The 22312-nt window shown below is 31.2% G+C and overlaps 1 protein-coding gene across 2 annotated transcripts in view; it reads right to left on the bottom strand.

The window, feature by feature from the left end:
- LOC140671732 (uncharacterized) overlaps positions 1-8401 on the bottom strand; it is a 56219-nt gene extending 47818 nt beyond the window's left edge. The window contains exon 1 of one of the 2 annotated variants that reach the window (XM_072903311.1): positions 7956-8401. The gene's annotated coding sequence lies outside the window, so the exon portion shown is untranslated. Of the gene's footprint in view, positions 1-2156; positions 2681-7955 lie in introns of those variants that run through there. The other variant, XM_072903305.1, reaches the window with a different exon arrangement.
- Positions 8402-22312: the final 13911 nt, after the last annotated feature.

The raw sequence follows: 22312 nt of genomic DNA, 5'->3' as shown, positions 1-22312 counted from the left end.
GTACAAATTTCAATTTAATTTCCTTACAAGTAATTGTATCTATTTGCGTGCGCTAGGTTCATGATATGTGATATTTAGCTTCTCAAATATTTAACTAACATCTGTGAAGTTATAGAGAGATTCTACGAATGCAATTTCGAGAACACGACCTATTATTAGTAGATGTATTAGACATTTGCGTGTGCATATATGCCTCTATTTCCTTCGAGTTGATACAAGCGACAAGCAATATAAACACCCACGTAACAGGATGCATTAACCTACTCAGGCAATGTATTATATATTACCAATCGATCCTCGAGTAAAGGGTACTTTAGAGTTGTCGCTATTCCTTTCATCTGTAAATGCTGTAGTCACTACTCCTAAATGCCATAGTATTCACAACCAAGTTCTGATTATATTTTAGCTAATAATAGATGTCATCTGAATTGCCTCTACAAATTCTGTATACTTAGCTATTGTAAATTTTCTCAATATGGAGATCGCTTTTTTTTGCGGCTGAATTTAGGTTTGTTGGACGAATTGACACATGCTGAGAACAATTTGTGTCAGACAATTGAAACCCTCTCTCTCTCTTGCCGGTTTATTTCTATTATCTGCGTGAAATTGTGCGGTTTCTATTAAATTGAGAAAGCCAAACACGAGGAATTCCACGTTTCCCGCCTTGAAACCGCAATAACGGAAAAGCTGATAGTCGTATCACGTTGTCATGTCGAGATAGTTGATTTTCCAAAAGACAGTTTAGTTTGCAAATCTAGTTTTGACAATTTCATTATATCCTTAAAAATAACACTGTAACGTGAGTCTTAGTGATATATCATACGCGATGTGAGATTTCTGTCTCCTGTAAATGAGTCAAATAAAAAAAAAGAAAATATGTAAAAATCGCGAAGAAAAAGAAGCGAAAAAATACGGCCGAAAAGTATGGTTTCGTGAAGCGTGTGATGTTAACGTTAGAAAAATAGACACGGAAGAAAATAAATATGCTCGTCCTCGCAAATACGTTCATCAGGCACGAGACGTGCAACGAATGCCTCGCATGTCCGTCTCAAGTGCGTGCACAACTTTCACCACTATAGCCATTGTCGCTGTCATCATACACTCACAAAGCACCGCATATATTATACATACATATATATATATATATTCACATAGGCATAGCTTTCGTCTTGTGTCAACGATAATTTATCCTTATCAATTCGCACAGTCTATGCAACTCTGATTAATTTACTTTCAGAGCACACGTTGAAGTATATATTAACCAAATATTTAAAAAAATAGAAACATACCCCTCCGCACTATTTTTCTTCTTCCTCTGTAGACGTAGACGTTATTTGAATCATTAATATTAATTTAATCAGCATTTATCAGCTACAACGTGTTGAATTCTCTCACAACATATGCGACTGTACGAAAATCAAATTATAACTGCGTTAACCTAAATGTCTGTACGCCGAAACGAGTGCTACGGTAAGATGCCAGTAAAGTGGGTAATATTAATTAGGATAAGTCCGCCGTTGTTGAATTATATGATTCCGAGTGGCCTATAATTGCTTCTTCTTCCGAAGAGAGGCGCAGTTGAATTAATTAAATTATCTTCGAATTAAAATTTAGAGAGCGTTCTTAAAAGTAATTCCTTGCATTATAACTTAGACTCACATCACACATTATCGCATTTTTTTACTAAATAAAATAATTAAAATGTTTTGTAATTATAAAATATTTCCTGTATTTCTATTCAAATATGCGCATGCGTAAATATGCGCATGTAATATAATGTACATATAATTTTCTTTACCTTTAGAATATATCTCGAAAACTTTATAATTTTATAAATTCAATTAAAAAACAATACATTTTTTTATATTACTAACTGTTTTGAAATTGTTCGCAGTTAAATTTCTTATTAATTTAATTTTGAAACAAATATATTTAATAAAAAAAAATAATTTTCAAAGAAAAAATATTCTTTCCAGATATAAATTTTTATAAAATATAAATGTATAAATAAATTAATAAATTTATAAATCTTAAACATAATGTTGAAATATTTCATACTTATACATTACTCAAATTTAATTTTGATCCGCAAAACTAAATAATTAGCTTTACGGAAAAAGACAAATTATAAATTAAATAAAGTATAAATTGCTCACCTCACAGTTACCTTATCGTCGATCGACGTTTTTCTATATGTTTCCTAGCAAATACACGTCTCATTTGATATCAAAATAACTTTATTTGATATTCAAATGACATCAAATGTCAAAATCGCAAGCGTTTGCTAGGTTTTAGCTGTTCTCATAGTTCTTTGCTACTCTTTTATGTTATTATATAACACTTATATAACACTTATTTGCAAAACACGTTTACTTACTCATATTACTAATCAATAGAATATGATAATTGTACGACACTTTGCACGGCATTTCCGATTATTAATCGCATACATATGATACGCCCTTTATTTTATATATTAATAATGTGAAAATCGGCTATCTAAAGCTTATATCTGCTTATTGAAAAATCACGCGATCAAATTTGCACATTGCTGTTACTAACAAATACACATCTTTGTTTTCAATTAATTATTACTTGTATTACAATACAAATATGAATAAATATACGAATCAACAATAAAAATCAATAACCATAGAATATATAATATCTCAAAATATATTATTTTGCTATGCTAATTATCTGCGTGAGAAATTTTGATAAAATAAATTATGTATAAAATATGTATTTAAAAAACTGATATACAAATACCGACTATTTGCTACTTGATTGACGAATATTAAACACAATTAACAACACACATTAATTATATACCTTAATTAAAATTAACAACAATTATATTCACTAATAAACTAAGATCTATTACTATAATTATTTAATACCAATAATTTTGTTATCATTCACACAATGTCTACCGCGTCTTTTGATACGTAACTGTTGTTGGCACAAAACGCGTAATTGTTTTTACCCGACTGTTTTGCTGTTATTCGTGCGACGAGCTCGATATGTAAACAGCGACGTGTGTCGTTTGAGAGAAGTACTAGAAGACGTTACAAACGCTGTAATTTGCTATGATCATTATATAATTATTTTTAATTAGTTTCTAAATAATTAATTTCCCTCATAATTTCCGACAAGTAGTAAAGTGTTTATCAAAGCAATTATTTCACACAATTGATTCATAAAATAAAAATTGAAGCGATAAAAGACGGCAATTATAAATTATTATTTTATTCTGATATTTACAGTGATAATTATTTCGAGAAACATACACTTTCGCAGATATTCATTTTATACTGCGATAAATATGGCAATAATTATGTACCTAATAATTACGTAATATCACTATTATTTAGTTTACATATCAAGAATATGTAAACTATCACTGAGGAATATTATGCAACATTGCTGGAGGAACTAAACGATGTTATTAAGACTAATCGGCCTGATTTGGCAAAGAAAAAAGTTCTTTTCCATCACGACGATACACCCGCTTACACGTCTTCAATTGCAGTTGCAAAGCTCCAGGAATTGCATTTCGAATTGTTACCACACGCACCATGTTCACCAGATTTAAGCCCCAGTAATTTTTACCTGTTTTTACACATGAAGAAACAGTTCCGTCGGAAGAAATTCAGTTTAAACACGGAAGTTATCACTGAGACGAACCTTTATTTTGAAAAGTTCCCGACATCATATTATTCTACGGGTATAAAACAATTAGAACATCGTTGGTCAAAGTGCATCGCGTTGAAAGGAGACTACATTGAAGAATAAGAAAAATTTTCTCAAAAATTATGTGTTTTTTTGTCAGCCCGAGAACTTTGCAAACTACGTACAACTTTCGTAACTGACGTACAACGCGTAGTTGTTGCGCACGATCGTTTTTTTATTATTCGCGTGAGATTCGAAGGTATAAACAGTGACGTGTGTCTCACATGCAGTATTTGATAAACTGTGATCGAGAGAAGTACTACGAGACGTTAAACACTGTGATTTGCAATGATCATTGTAATTAATGATTATTGGCTTGTAAATAACTAATTTCCGTTATAAACGATATGTAATTGAATCGTGATGATGCCTATCGAAGCAAATATTTCGATTGATTTATGAAATAAGAATCGATAAAAGATTACTTATAAATTATATAGTTTTATTTTGATACACGGTGTTAATCAATTCTTTAATTCTTACATTTTTTTAATATAATCTCGTATCACGGTATAATTTTATATAAATTTCTCACCAGTCTTCTCTCTCAGATAAAAAATGCGAACTAATATATAAATCGTGGGATCAAATAATTTTAATAATGTACAGCTAACGTATCGATTATTTATTTTTTAATGGTTTTTGTTTATTTCAAATTGTTAAAAAATTGTATTTTAAAAATTTAAATTTGTCTATTTTAAATATATTGCACGTGAATACAAATTATACTGAATGTCGATTGAATGTATATTTTTCGATAGCATATCTATGAGAATCTAATAATAATAATAAAGATCTAATAATAATTTAGTAATAATCTGCGTTATATTAGCTTCGGTTATATTTCGAATTCGCGTGTTATTGTTTTCTATCCCTTTTTTTCGCGTTTATTATTGTTGACGAGCGAGAGATTAATCGCGAGACAAATAGATATTGGTCGAACAGACAGAAGACTTTGGACGATATACGCGAAGTAACTGTAACAAGCGACGACGATTTATTTTATATTGTTAATATTATGCTTTAATATTCATTAATGATGTAACAAACATTAAGCATTTGTAGATCTATGATTTGTTAAAATATGTATATATTCTATTTAATTTAATCGTTTAACATTTTTTTAGATAATCATACAATAAAATAATATATATTTTCGGATACTTATCTCTATTTTTAATTCATACATTTATATATATGCATACTTGTAACATCTAATATAATAGTGATTTTAAAACAACAATTTATTTGCTAGCAACAACATTGTATGAAGTATTTAGTCGCGCAATTTTTAAGCAGATCATACAGCTTCTTAGCCGTGATTTTCGCGTTTTCCCCTGTCCCAATATAAAATAAAATGCACATTACATGTGTGATTAAAGTCAACAGTGTCGTGTAAAGTGTCGCGCGATTGTCATATTCTGTTGATTAGGATGCAAATAATTGTAATTAAATATGTTGTCGCGAGAGAATATTGTGTAAGTACCATGAAGAAGCAGTAAAGAAGACCAACAACAGAGGAGAAAGCGAGAGGAAAGGCATCAAGCGATGACAGAGCAATCATATGAAGTAAGTAATTTATAATTTTCTTTATCGTTATCAATACATGTTTTCCTTTTTGGTGATCCATTTTAAGTCATTGTGTGATTTAATATACGCACACTAAAAAAAATGATCTTACAGCTTCAACAAAAATTTTTTAGGTGTAAAAAATTAACTGAAACAGATAAATTATTGGCAAATAGTGTGATACTGCATATATTTTGCACCTAATTTAAATGACAGAGACAGAATAAAATATCTGTACTATTAGTGTAATTTAGACAGAAAATTTTTCTGTTATGCCTATCTTTAAGGCCTATTGTCAAGAATAATTATATTTGTGATTAATATTTGACAATGGGATCTAAATTTTCTAGAGGTATTGCTAGAATATTGCTGCTATAAATTCTATACGTGACAACGATATTCTAACAGATACAAAAAGTAGCGATAAATTTTAATTGAGTCATCTAGAAATTCATTTACATTGGCAAAATATTTTTCTGAGTGCATATAAACAACACAGAATACTTGAAATATTTTTAACAAAATATTTACATTAAAATTAAAATACATTTAGCAATATTAACTTTTTTATATAAATATTTCATATAATATTACATATAAAAGAGCTTAACAATTTTAAGATTTTTTAATTATTTGTTTAAAATTTAAAAATTTACATTTGTTATATCTTTAAAAATGTAGATTAAAGGAAAAAAATTTTTCCGAGAATAATGTAATCTTTTTATAAAATCTATTTGTTTAAAGAATAAATAAAAATCCATTTCTCTAGTTTTAATAATGTTTGCGGTTATGAAAACTTTTCTTTGATAAGTGACATAATCTGATAGTCACTCGTACTTTTCTCGGTATTACATGCTTATTTGGATATAATATTTATTTTCAATAATTTAATTTTCCAATAATTCTTATTAATACTTACTTTAATAATGTTTAAAGGTACAATCGTACAAATAGCTTTTGATGGAATTATCATATCAACGTAATATACCTAAAAAATATTATTAAATCATTTCGATTTATTTCAAGACACATTAGAATAATATCTCTCAATTGGTTGCGCCATGAATTTTGTGTGTGTATGTGTGTGTAATATGCGATACACCCTGTATATCACTAATGTAGCGCTTATGATTATGGATACGCTCCATTTGGCGTGTAATATTTCAATTAAATATTTCAATTCGGTTAAATGGGACAATAATTTTTTATCTTGATTGGTCAATTAAACGCTATTATATTAGTCTTAAGAATTATCACGCATGATCCGAGTTATAATTTAGGTTAAGTGAGAATAAATATGCGACCACAAATTAATATGTATATGTAATATGTAATATGTGCGTAGTAATCGTAGTATCGGGAGTGGCGAGATGCAAATCTCGGGTGCTTCGTCATATGTATTATGTATATTATACGTAGTTATATGTACAGTGTATTGTGTCGAAGGCGCCAAAGTGAGATAATTTCATCATGTTCGTCAACTTAGCGTATAGCTGCAACCATATGTACTTCGACCGTGTTAGCTGAACATCGTTAAAATAAGTATTAATAAAATTACCGCGAATAAATAAAAGCGTGTAATGTCGAGAAAGTTATTGTGCAATCACATCAGTAATGAAAACGTGCAATAATTCCGTCCATTTTGCGCAATCGTAATTGAAAGTACATTTTGTTGAATGTATTTATTATTAATTAATTAATTAAATGATTAATATTTAATATAAAAATATAATATATATTATAAAATATTTAATAATTATACTTGTATGTAGTATACATAATTTACAAATATATTCTGATATATATGAATAATATATTAATATTATGTTTAATATAAAAGAGTTTTTTTTCCTCTCTAATTTTTTATAAAACTCACATGTATATATTTTGTTTTCGGACTACAATTTTTTCAGTACACGGTTCCTTCGTCTCGAAATGCATAAGATGTACGAGTTTCGAAAAACATCGAATAAGAATTTTTTGACTACACTAAATTTACTGCTATAAAAAATTTCCAATTGAATTATACGATTCCGAGTGGCCTATAATTGCTTCTTCTTCCGAAGAGTGGCGTAGTTGAATTAATTAAATTATCTTTAAATTAAAATTTAGATTGCGTTCGTAAAAGTAATTCCTTGCATTATAAATTAGACTCACATCACACATTATCGCATTTTTTTATTAAATAAATTAATTAAAATGCTTTGTAATTATAAAATATTCCTGTATTTCTATTCAAATATGCGCATGCGTAAATATGCGCATGTAATATAATGTACATATAATTTTCTTTACCTTTAGAATATATCTCGAAAACTTTATAATTTTATAAATTCAATTAAAAAACAATACATTTTTTTATATTACTAACTGTTTTGAAATTGTTCACGGTTAAATTTCTTATTAATTTAATTTTGAAACAAATATATTTAATAAAAAAAAAAAATTTTTAAAGAAAAAATATTCTTTCCAGATATAAATTTTTATAAAATATAAATGTATAAATAAATTAATAAATTTATAAATCTTAAACATAATGTTGAAATATTTCATACTTATACACTACTCAAATTTAATTTTGATATGCAAAACTAAACAATTAGTTTTACTGATAAGAGACAAATAATAAATTAAATAAATTATAAATTGCTCACCTCACACTTGCCTTATCATCGATCGACGTTTTTCTATGTTTCCTAGCAAACACACGTCTCATTTGATATCAAAATAACTTTATTTGATATTCAAATGACATCATTTAATGTCAAAATCACAAGCATTTGCTAGGTTTCAGCTCTTCTCATAGTCTTTTGCTACTCTTTTATGTTATCATAAAACCCTCATATAACACTTATTTGCAAAACACGTTTACTTACTCATATTACTAATCAATAGAATATGATAATTGTACGACACTTTGCACGGCATTTCCGATTATTAATCGCATACATGTGATACGCACTTTATTTTATATATTAATAATGCGAAAATCGGCTATCTAAAGCTTATATCTGCTTATTGAAAAATCACACGATCAAATTTCCGCACTGTTGTTACTAACAAATACACATTTTTGTTTTCAATTAATTATTACTTGTATTATAATACAAATATGAGTAAATGTACGAATCAACAATAAAAATCTGTAACCACAAAATATATATCTCAAAATATATTATTTTGCTATGCTAATTATCTGCGTGAGAAATTTTGATAAAATAAATTATGTATAAAATGTGTATTTAAAAAACTGATATACAAATACCGACTATTTGCTACTTGATTGACGAATATTAAACACAATTAACAACACACATTAATTATATACCTTAATAAAATTAACAACAATTATATTCCCTAATAAACTAAGATCTATTACTATAATTATTTAATATCAATAATTTTGTTATCATTCACACAATGTCTACCGCGTCTTTTGATACGTAACTGTTGGCACAAAACGCGTAATTGTTTATACCCGATTGTTTTGCTGTTATTCGTGCGACGAGCTCGATGTGTAAACAGCGACGTGTGTCGTTTGAGAGAAGTACTAGAAGGCTTTACAAACGCTGTAATTTGCTACGATCATTATATAATTATTATTATAGTTTCTAAATAATTAATTTCCATCATAATTTGCGACACGTAGTAAAGTGTTTATCAAAGCAATTATTTCGCGCAATTGATTCATAAAATAAAAATTGAAGGGAAATACGGTGATAATTATTTCGAAAGACATACAACGTTTCGCGTACATTTATTGTATAGTGCGTTAAATATATTTTAAACGGTAGTAATTATATAATAATTATGTATTAAGGGTCGACAGGATCGACGAAAAAATTTCAGCGTCACTGTCACCAATATTGAGAAATGAATTCTCATTCAATGTGTTGGTGTATGTCTGCACATACACGCACGAACCTTATTGTATTTCAAGCAGACGAAGATGACGTTATTGTTTCTCATTGTCTCTTCTTAGCAAGCGGTGCTACCAACATCGATTCGTTAGCTGTATTTTAGGTACAGATAGCGATATTCGAATTTTTCGTGTTCAGCTTCGAAAAAGTTATATTTCTTTATGAATTTTTTTTAAATATAAAAATCGCAAGGTTCCTAAAGAGCCGTATTTTGCAATTTGATTCTTAAAAATTTATAATCAATTTAATTCGAATTCAAGGAGCAGCTACACCTGATTCGCGGTAATTCGCGGTCAGCAGCACATTTTTGGAAATTTTATTTCGACTTTTTTTTCAAAAAATCGTTCTTTAGGAACCTGCGAACAATGTTGCTGATTAAAATTATCATAATTTTATTGCGATTTTCTCTAAATTTTAGCTGTAATACGACAAAAACGAATCCGTAGTTCGCAGTCGGCCGATAGGAGTTTCCACAGTGCCTCCTGTCGACCCTTAATATGCTATATTCTTCGCGCGACAGATTACCGCATCTCTTGATACATATGAGGGTAGTTATAGACTTAAGAAATATATAGACCGAGTCCAAAGTGTCACTTTAGGCGCGGGGAGTGAAGCCTGAAGGGTGAGAGGAAATCTCTGTTATGGCCATTTTGGTTGATCATATATATAACGTATATGTAGACTCAGATCTATTTTCACGTCATATGACGTGATTTTAAATTTTAAATTGTTTAGCGATTTTATATGTCATCCGTCATTTTCGGGTTACCACAAATATTTCTATTATAAAAATATTTCTGTTATAAAAAACGGTGCTTGCATTACACACAACGCGTTTTCCAAAATATAATTAATAATATGCCTGATTGTTGGGCAAAAAATTGCAAAAGTAGAAGAACCAAAAAACGGAAAAATAAAATACAATTAGAATGGGAACATTCCCACGGCAAAAAAATTTTATTTCACAGGTATATATGTTTAAATATTATTGATTATTGCGTAAATATTATAAAGAGAACGTGGCGTCGTTTTGAATTTAAAAATTCTTTTTATTTGTCGGCTAGTTGGCGTCTAAGAAGCTAAGTTGCACTTATTATTAATAACATTAAATTAATAATAATAATAATTATATTAATAATAATAATAATAATAATAATATTAATAGTAATATTAATATAATAATATAATATTATTATAATATTAATAGTAATAATATATCCAATTCAGTTTATAATTCAGCATTCTTTCCAAGACGTTAAAATAGATTATTCCATGAAATTAGTCGTTACTTCGCCATTTTGGTTGATCATATCCGTTACAATAACCTTTCAAGTCCCCTTCCTCTATGGCTTCAACCCCCCTCAAAAGTCTACCCCCTTGAAGGGTAGTTCGAAAAGTTCTCGGCCTAACATATAGATGACGCCAGAAATATGAAATGATTATGATTTCTCATAAGTTTGATCCTATAGAGGGCATTGACGATAAAGCAATAGTAAAATTTCAAACAGCTACAGTAATTCCTTTGTTACGATCGAGTAAAGCAAGCAAGTTGTGGTAATTCTCGAAAAATGGATAAAATCGAATTACGTTCAGTGATAAAATATTTTGTCATAAAAGGTTTATCGCCAATCCAAATAAAAGACGAGCTGGATTCCACTTTGGAAGACTCTTCGCCATCGTATTCAACAGTATGCAAATGGGCTGCTGCATTCAAACGTGGTCGTTCGTCAATTTATGACAAGAAATGTGGTCGCCCAAAAATCCCTTCTGAGAAAATCATCGCAGAAATCCGCAATATCGTGTTAAATGATCAAAGAGTGACAACGATTCAGCTTGTTAACATTGCGAAGATCTCAAGAGACAGTGTTAGAAAAATTTTACGCGAACATTTGGATATGAAAAAGCTTTCGACGCGATGGGTGCCGCGTTTGTTAACGGTCGAGCAAAAAAGAATTCGGATGAACGTTTCTCAGGAGTGCTTGAACATATTTAAACTCGATTCAACCGATTTTCTGCAACGATTTATCACAACAGTTAAAATATGGATGCACTATACGCCAAAGACAAAACAACAATCCAACCAATCGATAGAAGCAAGTGGAAGTGCTCCAAAAAAAGCAAAAACAGTTCCGTCAACCGAAAAAATGATGGCGATTGTTTTTTGGGATTCAAACGGTGTCGGGCTTATAAATTATCTTAGTCTAGAAAAAAGCAAAACTATCACTGAGGAATATTATGCATCATTGCTGGAGGAACTAAACGATGTTATTAAGACTAATCGGCCTGATTTGACAAAGAAAAAAGTCCTTTTCCATCACGACGATACACCCGCTTACACGTCTTCAGTTGCAGTTGCAAAGCTCCAGGAATTGCATTTCGAATTGCTACCACACGCATCATGTTCACCAGATTTAAGCCCCAGTGATTTTTACCTGTTTTCACACATGAAGAAACAGTTCCATCGGAAGAAATTCAGTTTAAACACGAAAGTTATCACTGAGACGAACCTTTATTTTGAAAAGTTCCCGACATCATATTATTCTACGGGTATAAAACAATTAGAACATCGTTGGTCAAAGTGCATCGCGTTGAAAGGAGACTACATTGAAGAATAAGAAAAATTTTCTCAATAATTATGTGTTTTTTTGTCAGCCCGAGAACTTTGCAAACTACGTACAACTTTCGTAACTGACGTACAACGCGTAGTTGTTGTGCACGATCGTTTTTTTATTATTCGCGTGAGATTCGAAGGTATAAACAGTGGCGTATGTCTCACATGCAGTATTTGATAAACTGTGATCGAGAGAAATACTACGAGACGTTAAACACTGTGATTTGCAATGATCATTGTAATTAATGATTATTGGCTTGTAAATAACTAATTTCCGTTATAAACGATATGTAATTGAATCGTGATGATGCCTATCGAAGCAAATATTTCGATTGATTTATGAAATAAGAATCGATAAAAGATTACTTATAAATTATATAGTTTTATTTTGATACACGGTGTTACTCAATTCTTTAATTCTTACATTTTTTAAATATAATCTCGTATCGCGGTATAATTTTATATAATTTTCTCACCAATCTTCTCTCTCAGATAAAAAATGCGAACTAATATATAAATCGTGGGATCAAATAATTTTAATAATGTACAGCTAACGTATCGATTATTTATTTTTTAATGGTTTTTGTTTATTTCAAATTTTTAAAAAATTGTATTTTAAAAATTTAAATTTGTCTATTTTAAATATATTGCACGTGAATACAAATTATACTGAATGTCGATTGAATGTATATTTTTCGATAGCATATCTATGAGAATCTAATAATAATAATAAAGCTCTAATAATAATTTAGTAATAATCTGCATTATATTAGCGTCGGTTATATTTCGAATTTGCGTGTTGTTGTTTTCTATCCCTTTTTTTCGCGTTTATTATTGTAGACGAGCGAGAGATTAATCGCGAGACAAATAGATATTGGTCGAACAGACAGAAGACTTTGGACGATATACGCGAAGTAACTGTAACAAGACGACGATTTATTTTATATTGTTAATATTATGCTTTAATATTCATTAATGACATAACAAACATTAAGCATTTGCACATCGATGATTTCTTAAAATATTTATATGTTTTATGTAATTTATTCGGTCAACCTTTTTTTAAATAATCATACAATAAAATAATATATATTTTCGGATACTTATCTCTATTTTTAATTCATACATTTATATATATGCATAATGTAATATCTAATATAATAGTGATTTTAAAACAACAATTTATTTGCTAGCAACAACATTGTATGAAGTATTTAGTCGCGCAATTTTTAAGCAGTTCATATAGCTTTTTAGCCGTGATTTTCGCGTTTTCCCCTGTCGCAATATAAAATAAAGTGCACATTGCGTGTGTGATTAATGTCAAGAGTGTCGTGCAAAGTGTCGCGCGATTGTCATATTCTGTTGATTAGGATGCGAATAATCGTAATTAAACGTGTTGTCGCGAGAGAATGTTGTGTAAGTGCTATGAAGAATCAGTAAAAAAGACCAGCAACAGAGGAGAAAGCGAGAGAAAAGGCATCAAGCGATGACAGAGCAATCATATGAAGTGTATGAGTAATTTATAATTTTCTTTATCGTTATAAATACATGTTTCCCTTTTTGGTGATCCATTTTAAGTCATTGTGTGATTTAATATACGCATATAAACAACACGGAATACTTGAAATATTTATACCAAAATATTTACATTAAAATTAAAAATGTTTAGAAATATTAATTTTTTTATATAAATATTTTATATAATATTATATATAAAATAGTTTTACATTTTTAAGATTTTTAAAATTATTATTTAGTTATTTGTCTAAAACTTAAAAATTTATATTTGTTATATCTTTAATAATGTAGATTAAAGGAAAAAAAGTTTTTTCAAGAATAATGTAATCTCTTTATAAATTCTATCTTTTTGAAGAATAAATTAAAATCCATTTTTCTAGTTAATAATGTTTAAGCTTGCGGTTATGACAACTTTTCTTTGATTAGTAGCATAATCTGACAATCGCTAGTACTTTTCTCGGTATTACATGCTTATTTGGAAATAATATTTATTTTCAATAATTTAATTTTCCAATAATTCTTATTAATACTTACTTTAATAATGTTTAAAGCTGCAATTATGCAAATTGTTTTTGATGAAATTATCATATCAACATAATACACCTAAAAAAAATATTTTTAAATCATTTCGATTTATTTTGAGGCATATTAAAATAACATCTCTCTTTTGGTTGTACCACGAATTTTGTGTGTGTGTGTGTGTGTGTGTGTAATGTGGGACACACCCTGTACATACATTAATGTAGCGCCTATGGTTATGGATACGCTCCATTTGGCGCGTAATATTTCAATTAAATATTTCAATTCGGATAAATGAGACAATAATTTTTTATCTTGATTGGTCGATTAAACGCTATTATATTACTAGTCTTAAGAATTATCACGCATGATCCGAGTTATAATTTAGGTTAAGTGAGAATAAATATGCGACCACAAATAAATATGTATATGTAATATGTAATACGTGCGTAGTAATAGTAGTATCAGGAGTGGCGAGATGCGAGTCTCGGGTACTTCGTCATATGTATTATGTATATTATACGTAGTTATATGTACAGTGTATTGTGTCGATGACGCCAAAGTGAGATAATTTCATCATGTTCGTCAACTTAGCGTATAGCTGCGACCATATATACTTCGACCGTATTAGCTGAATATCGTTAAAATAAGTATTAATAAAATTATCGCGAATAAATAAAAGCGTGTAATGTCGAGAAAGTTATCGGGCAATCACATCAGTAATGAAAACGTGCAATAATTCCGTCAACTTTGCACAATCGTAATTGAAAGTACATTTTGTTGAATGTATTTATTATTAATAAATTAATAAAATGATAAATATTTAATTTCAAAATATAGTATATATTATAAAATATTTAATAATTATACATATATGTAGTATACATAATTTACAAATATATTTTAATATATATGAATAATATATTAATATTATGGTCAATATAAAAGCGTTTTTTTCTCTAATTTTTTATGAAACTCACATGTATATATTTGTTTTCGGGCGACAATTTTTCAACACACGCGGTTCCTTCGTCTCGAAATACATAAGATGTACGAGTTTCGAAAAAAATCAAATAAGAATTTTTTGACTAAATCAAATTTACTGCTATAGGAAATTTCCAAATTTTATACATATCGCGATTCGCACACGCTCGCATTTACTTAACAGCATCTCTAGTCTTGTTTTATCTCGTTCGTTTCTCACGCATAAACAGTGAACGATTTGTGAGAGTATCGTTAACTGTTCACCTCAGGGCAGGCATTTTTTTACAACGAGCGGCACTTAACGCTACAATCCCCGAAATTGCATCGCTGCACGCGAAAGAGGGGGGATTCGATGGTGGACAATCTGATATTGCCACAGACCTTTCTGTTCCTCCTCCCTCCATTCGCGTTCGTAACCTTGGACCTCCGATTTCTCCGGCAAATTACAAATCTTATTTTACTCTGCACTGTAAAAAAAAGTATATCAAATTACATAAATGTTAAGTACAAAATCATGGAAACGTATAACATTTTTATTAATTACCTTCTGTAATTATACACTTATTGATGTAATTCCAATAATCTGATGGCGCTAGGAGACTTTTGGTTCTCCTTTCCTTTACTGTGTAAAAAAAGTATGTAAAATTACATGAATATGAAGTGCAAAGTCATAGAATAGATAATAAAAAGATATAATATTTTCATTATTTATTCTTTAATTATACACTTATTGTAATGTAATTTCGTAATATTTTTTTGGCAAAATATAGTCTCAGTTTGTGATTACGCAGATTATCATCGAATAACCGAAAGAATTGTTTTAATGCAATCTAGTCAAAAGAAGAAAAGGCAAACAATCTTGCATCGATTATCGAAGCGCATTTTTATTTGCGCTCCTTCTATTTTGCAATTATAAACTTTCCGATTTTGTTTTCGCGAGCAACTCTCTCGCGACGTTCCGCAAGTTTGCATGCGTTAACCGTAGTAGCAAACAATAGAACCGGTCATTTCCGTCTCGCCGTGCGTCGCGCGCGCGCGCGCGCGACAAAGGCGCTAAAACTTAATAGCTCTTTCAATGCGAAGTTACGAAAGGACGAAAATTTTCATCCGGTGGACTCTCGATTTTATTGTCGGGGATTTTGCGTAATACGTTCGCGCGAGAGTGTGTAACTTTCGCTTCTTGGATTTACCTTCGCACGAGCATTCCCATTACGCATGTATATTCCGAAGAAATGTCACACGTGGCGGCTGGTCACGAGCACGTGACTATCAGCTGATCGGTAAACATCGGCATTTCCTTGCGGTTAACAATCGTACCGTAGGTTCGTTAATCACAACCAACTATTTTCAATATTTGACTGGCCCAGAAGCATACTTGTCACAAAAATACACACACACAAACTCGTTTTTCTTTTTTTTTACTGTTTAGATAAAATATTAGAAATGTGGGTTAGCCACACGTATGGCACTTAGTTGAAGCTAGTCAATTGACTTTGTTAGAACGACCCATCTTTTTTTCCATCTCACACCATGTGAGACTTTTTCAATTTCATAAATAACTTTTTATAAATTATCATTGGCCAGTAATTTAATTGTGTCGGCCGTAAACATTCTTAGTCTCCACAAGTTTTTCTGAAGTTTGTAGATAATCAAGGACATGAATTATTTTCAAGCGAACAAACGAGAAGCCGGTAATGGGCTTTAAGTTTGTCGTGTTCCGTGGCTCTCTCTTAGCGCGTCCCGAAATTCCGATGCATTAACGGTGGATCAAGGAATCCGAGGAATAACGGCACGCCGGCGAAAAGAGAGAGAGAGAAAACCGGAGAGAAGCAACTATAAATATATAGCTTTCTTTTATTTAAAGATAAAGAAGTCGATAGGGAGAGCGAATTAAGAGCGATGTGCCGAATGTCGTACATTACTTACGAGCGATCCGACGCCGCGGTTTTACAGAACGGAACGGAACGGCAGCTTCTCTCGTTTCCTACATTTTAATTGGCCGCGCGATGATAAATCCGTACATCTCTAATTGAACCTCGAGAGCGAAACGATGCGGTGCGATATGCGGCGGATATACCAAGTCAGACATCAAGTAAACGTCAAATAGATTTACAAGCTGAAAAGAAGTCGGAGCGCATCATCGTTATAAAAATACTATTGGCATCCAGCGGTCGATGTTGTCTCAAAAGTATTTGTATTGGCCTACAACATTATCTTTACTTGGATTTTTCCGCGAGAAAGATCCAAAATTTATTTTGTTAATTTTATTTTTACACATATGTATATATATATATTGCTTTTTATAATTATATTATTTTCATAGCTATAAATAATGTTTTATTAATTTTATTTTTATATGTAGTATACCTTTTTTTATAATCACATTATTTTAATTGCTATAAATAAATTTTCTTTCTTTTATATATATAAATATATATATATATATATATATATATATATATATATATATATATATATATTATGGATAGAATTACAATTTACAGAGCATAAGAGATGGTAAATTTTGAAAATTTCGTGCTTGCTGAAGCCAGACAATTAATACAACCTAAATGCTATATATATATATATATATATATATATATATAGTTTAACTTTCTAGTGGCCTAAAGCCACTGTTTGCTAAATCAACAATGTCTCTGTTTATATGGAATCAAAAATTGTAGGGTAAAGAGAGAGGATAATTCTGCCTCTATTCTTCTTGCGCAATTAAACATTTTCTCGAAGAAGCAATGAAAACGAGAAACTCTTGGTGAATTAGATAACTCGAGAAAAGAACGCGCGAAACGTAAAGCTGCAGTGAAACATACACAGTTATTCTGTCATAAATAAAGCCGAGTCGTTATTGGGACCAGCTATATGTTGTCTTTGCAAACTGGACACCTCGCTGGACTGACCCACTTCTTTGAGCCGGGAATACGATGAATGGAACAGAAGGAGGGAGAGCGGAGATCCCGATACAATGCGACTGGTTTTATACGACTGTCGAACGCAACAATCCTTATAGCTTATAACAATATCTGTTAATTTTACATTTTTAATATCGAGATCTCAACGATCTGTACGGAAAACGTTATACTAGCAATTTTTATTGCAACAAAGTATAAGAAGATAGGTAGCGACATCGTTTCTCATTTCTCGTCTCTTGTTGTGACATGAATAAACGTTCCAATTTCCGAGTTTTATCGTGCCAACTTTTTTATGAAGTTTGAACTTTCGTAATTCAAAAAGTTATAAATTATATATAGTGTGACAACAATAAGCAGAAATTCATGTCTTAAATTTTATATCGTCGTTAAATTTTATGTCATAAATTTTATATCAACGTAAAGAGAAAATAGGCAGAAATTATTATGTTTTATATGATATATATTTGTTATATTTTTTCGCGACTAAAAAAAAAGAAACATTAATTTTTGTCTCATATATTGCGCTAAAGTACATTTTATGGTTGACATTCTGCTTCCCAAGTTTAAGATAGAGGGAGAAAGAGAGAGAGAGAGAGAGAGAGAGAGAGGAATGAGAGAAAAACGAGCGGGCTACCCGACGAAACACATTCGCGGACTGTCATTAAAGTCACTGAGCCGTTTAAAAACCGTCTCCCGTCCATAAACCCAGAAACGTGAGTATTGTCTCTTCCGTTTGACCGCGGCCAAACTCTCTTCCTCGCCGTCAAAATCAGCTATAAAGCTGCCGCGATATAAGTGTACCGGGACGATTTGTCGCTCCGAAATACATACACTGTCGAGGTACCGGTTAATTAGGGACAAGGGAGGTAACGAAAAAGGCGATTGTGCATTACCCGTACGTTGCGAAAGAGAAAGAGGGTGGGAGGGAGGAAGATGGGGGAAGAGAAAAGAGCATCCGTTTTTCGACAGAGCTCTCTTTACCGGAGAAAATAAAGAACGTTACGCGGGATTGTGTCTCATGCAGACTGTATTATTATGCAGAGAGTCGACGACCTGCCATTATTCGTTCGCCCTGTCGAAAGTGTGTACATCCCAGGCGAAGGAAATCTGTTGCGAAAGAGTGTGTATCGTTAGCGGCGCGTCCTGATATTCCGCCGTCGATGTTGTTAAAAAAGAAATATCCTTCCTCTTTTATACCCTTTCCTTTGGTGCGCGTTGTTGCCCTTATAAACGAGTGGGCAATTAACGAGCCCGATACCAGTCTAACCAGTAATTTTGGGCATTTATCAGTGCGTAGTCCGGGGAGTAGTGGTGGGAGGGAGAGGGGGATAGGGAATCTTTCTAAGTTTCGTTGGTGTGGTGAGCCCCGGTTATACACCGGGCTAATCACTCGAGGTGCATGCATCTCCGACGAGGGAAGGGAGAGAGAGAGAGGAATGGGGAGGAAGGGGAGGGACGGGAAGGGCAACGGACTGCATCGAAAATGAGGCGATTTTCTCCAGGGTTCGAGGGGATGAGGGAGGGGGATCGTGTGTATTGCATTAATCGGTACCGGCGGCGGTTCCGAATTACAAATTGGATTTTACGATTTACATTTCGTCATGCATATATCATCGCGCGCGCAAAATTGGATTTAAAAACTTGTTTGCGCGACAAGTTTTTCGGAGCCGGGTTAAAAAAAAAAAAAAAAAAAAAAAAAAACAAAACAATGGAGTTTTGTTTGGGCGCTAACTCTGTTCCATGGTGAAATCGAGCCGTTCGTCTTAATTAATCGTGTCACCGCGTATAAAGTTATGGGGCAACAGCCCGATAACCCATTTAACGTTTTCTGGAAAAAAATCTCGGTTTCATCAGGCATTTATATGCATTTCCAGTCTGAATCGCAAAGCATATACGCGGCGAGAGAGCCTTTCCCGCTATTTGTCGGGATATCTAGCTCAACAATACGTCTCACAGCTCGCCTACGTGTGCAATTAGTCGGCGTATTTTAATACAAAGATGCGCACGCGCGCGCGTTAATTAACGCGAGCGTTTTCACGGGCAGAGAGGCTGTATTGTCGGCGAGAAGAAGAAAGTACCACTGTACGTTTGTTAAGCTACTTTGGCTGCAATTGTCGACTAATTAGCGGCGCGAGAATTAAAGCCGTTTAGACCCTAGTATATAAGTTTCACTCGCGATTAACTGCCCTTCATTTGCGTCTGTCACTCAATCATTTATATTAACTATACTTCTCTCTTTATCGTTATATAGAAAAGACTTTTCTCTCCCAATGATGACTTTATAAGCTATGACACAGTTGTCAATTTTTTTCATATACATTTCATAGACTTTTAATTTTGACCTTTAATCGTGTATATTTTGACAAAATCAAAATGCGGTTTTTTTTGCTATAATAATATTTAAAAATAATTTCTATGAGTTTTGAAGTTAAGATGTTCTTTTTATAAATATCATTATTTACAAAATTAAATGTTTGAATATTGATGATGAAATAATAGGAAAAAAATTATTTAAACAAATAATAGATAAACAAACAATTTGTATGTTTAATTTATTTTATAAGAGTCCGTATATGATATTTGTAATATTTCAAGCGCAATATAATAAACAAATTTGCAAAGAAAGAATTTGTAAATTTATACAAATGGCTTATTCGCGTGACTGCTTGGTTCATTTTTATTTGTACATTATTTGAATATAACTCATCGTACGTTGCTCGTCAAAATCTGTGTTTTCCTTCCGTTCTCGAAACGTCAGGCTGTCCAAATCACTGATCCGTAATACTCCTTTCCAATGACCCTGTTTCGCTTTATCGTGAGAGGCAAGATGAAGCTGAATCTTACGTCTCGACGAAAGCGAATTTAGTTGCAATACATGCTTGAGTTTTCCAGAAGACATCAAATCGATAATTAAGAATAAAGTCAAAGATCTTCTCTAATTAAGATATTTAACTTGAATAGAGGATAAGGAATGCAATTGTCTTGTTGCTTAATAACGATTTTATCAAGAATCAGCTCGATTAAATCGCATAAATCGTTTATTATTAAGTTAAAATAAAAACAGTATTCTCATTAGCTCGTTAGTAAAGGACAGTTATTTTTATAAAGAAATATATTTTATGTATGCATAAATTTTAATTAAGGCTCCCGAGTAGTCACCGCGGCCATATTGAAATCGTGAACGTCCTAAGCATATAAGCGAGAAATAGCAAGAAATGATACCCTGATTTATGTTGCGACTGACATGTAAATAAAAACATATTTCAACGAAATAATACTACCAATTTCTTCAGCACACCTGTAAAAATGTACGGCTGGTAATCCTTTCTCCTGACAATTGATAAATAATTGTAAATATTGAGTCCGAAATGAACCCTTGAAATGCGGAAAAACACGCGATTTGACAGTTGTCGAAAGGAGAGGAAAATGTTACTTTACACAGTTTATTCCTTACACAGCTTGGCAGCCGTACATTTTCACAAGTTTCATAAATACGTTGTACATCACAACACTAGCAAAAAGCAAATAATTATGACGTAGGTCGCAACATAAATTGGGCTGTCATTTCTCGCTTCTGCCATATTTCCCAAAAGAGAGAAAAAGACAGAACTTCTTTTTACATCGATTTTCTGTAAAATGACCTCGTTGTCGCTCGATAAACATGTATGCGATTAGGTTGAAACGATCATATTGTACAAAATTCGCTGGAAAAGTTCAGTGAGTGGAAAAACCTATGAGATAAATTCCGATTTTTATTTATCCAATGAAATAAACTGACAAAAACTGTAAAAATGAGTAAAATGTGACACTAAAATATATTTATGTAATTTTATGCAAAAAGATATTTTTTATTAATAAATCATACTAAAATCACATAATTTAAAAAAATTAAACTAATCAATATATAATAATAAAGACTTTTTTAAATGTGATTACTATGTGAAATACATTTTTAAAAGAAAAACTTTGAAGATATATACATATACATATAAATAATATTAAATATTATATTATTTTATATAATTTAAAATATAATGAGAAAAATGTAATAATAATAGAATTAAAAATTTTGATAAATCTGAGTTTGCGTGTATTGTTCAACGTTTTGTAATAAAAAAATAATTTATTTGCTTGTCGATTCTTAATTTATTACGGGGTTTTTATTTTAGATAAAGCTGAAATTAGAAAACATTATAAACATTTTAATTGATAAATAGAATATTGATAAAAAGATTTTCTATTTATTTTATTTTATTTCATTTTTAATAGGAAATATTAAAATTGAAGATAAATTTGATTTTTTTATAATTTTTACCACTGGCATGGATTTTACCCCAAAAAAATGTGGAATTTTGCCAACCCTGATATCCGATGATATTCCGGATGACATGCCTCGCAATTCAATCGGCAAAACGTGTTGCGGTTTTATTGGCGGCGTTTTCCCCGTTAAGTTAAGGAGGATCGTCCACGGCGAGACTCGCGGAAAACGATTGACGCGGAAGTAGATTGGCGGCCGACAGATACTAACATAA

This window comes from Anoplolepis gracilipes, chromosome 1 (genome assembly GCF_047496725.1).
Source record: "Anoplolepis gracilipes chromosome 1, ASM4749672v1, whole genome shotgun sequence".
In the NCBI taxonomy this organism is placed as follows: domain Eukaryota; kingdom Metazoa; phylum Arthropoda; class Insecta; order Hymenoptera; family Formicidae; genus Anoplolepis; species Anoplolepis gracilipes.
The sequence above is the reverse complement of the archived record's forward strand: the minus strand, read 5'-3'. Positions and strand labels throughout refer to the sequence as shown.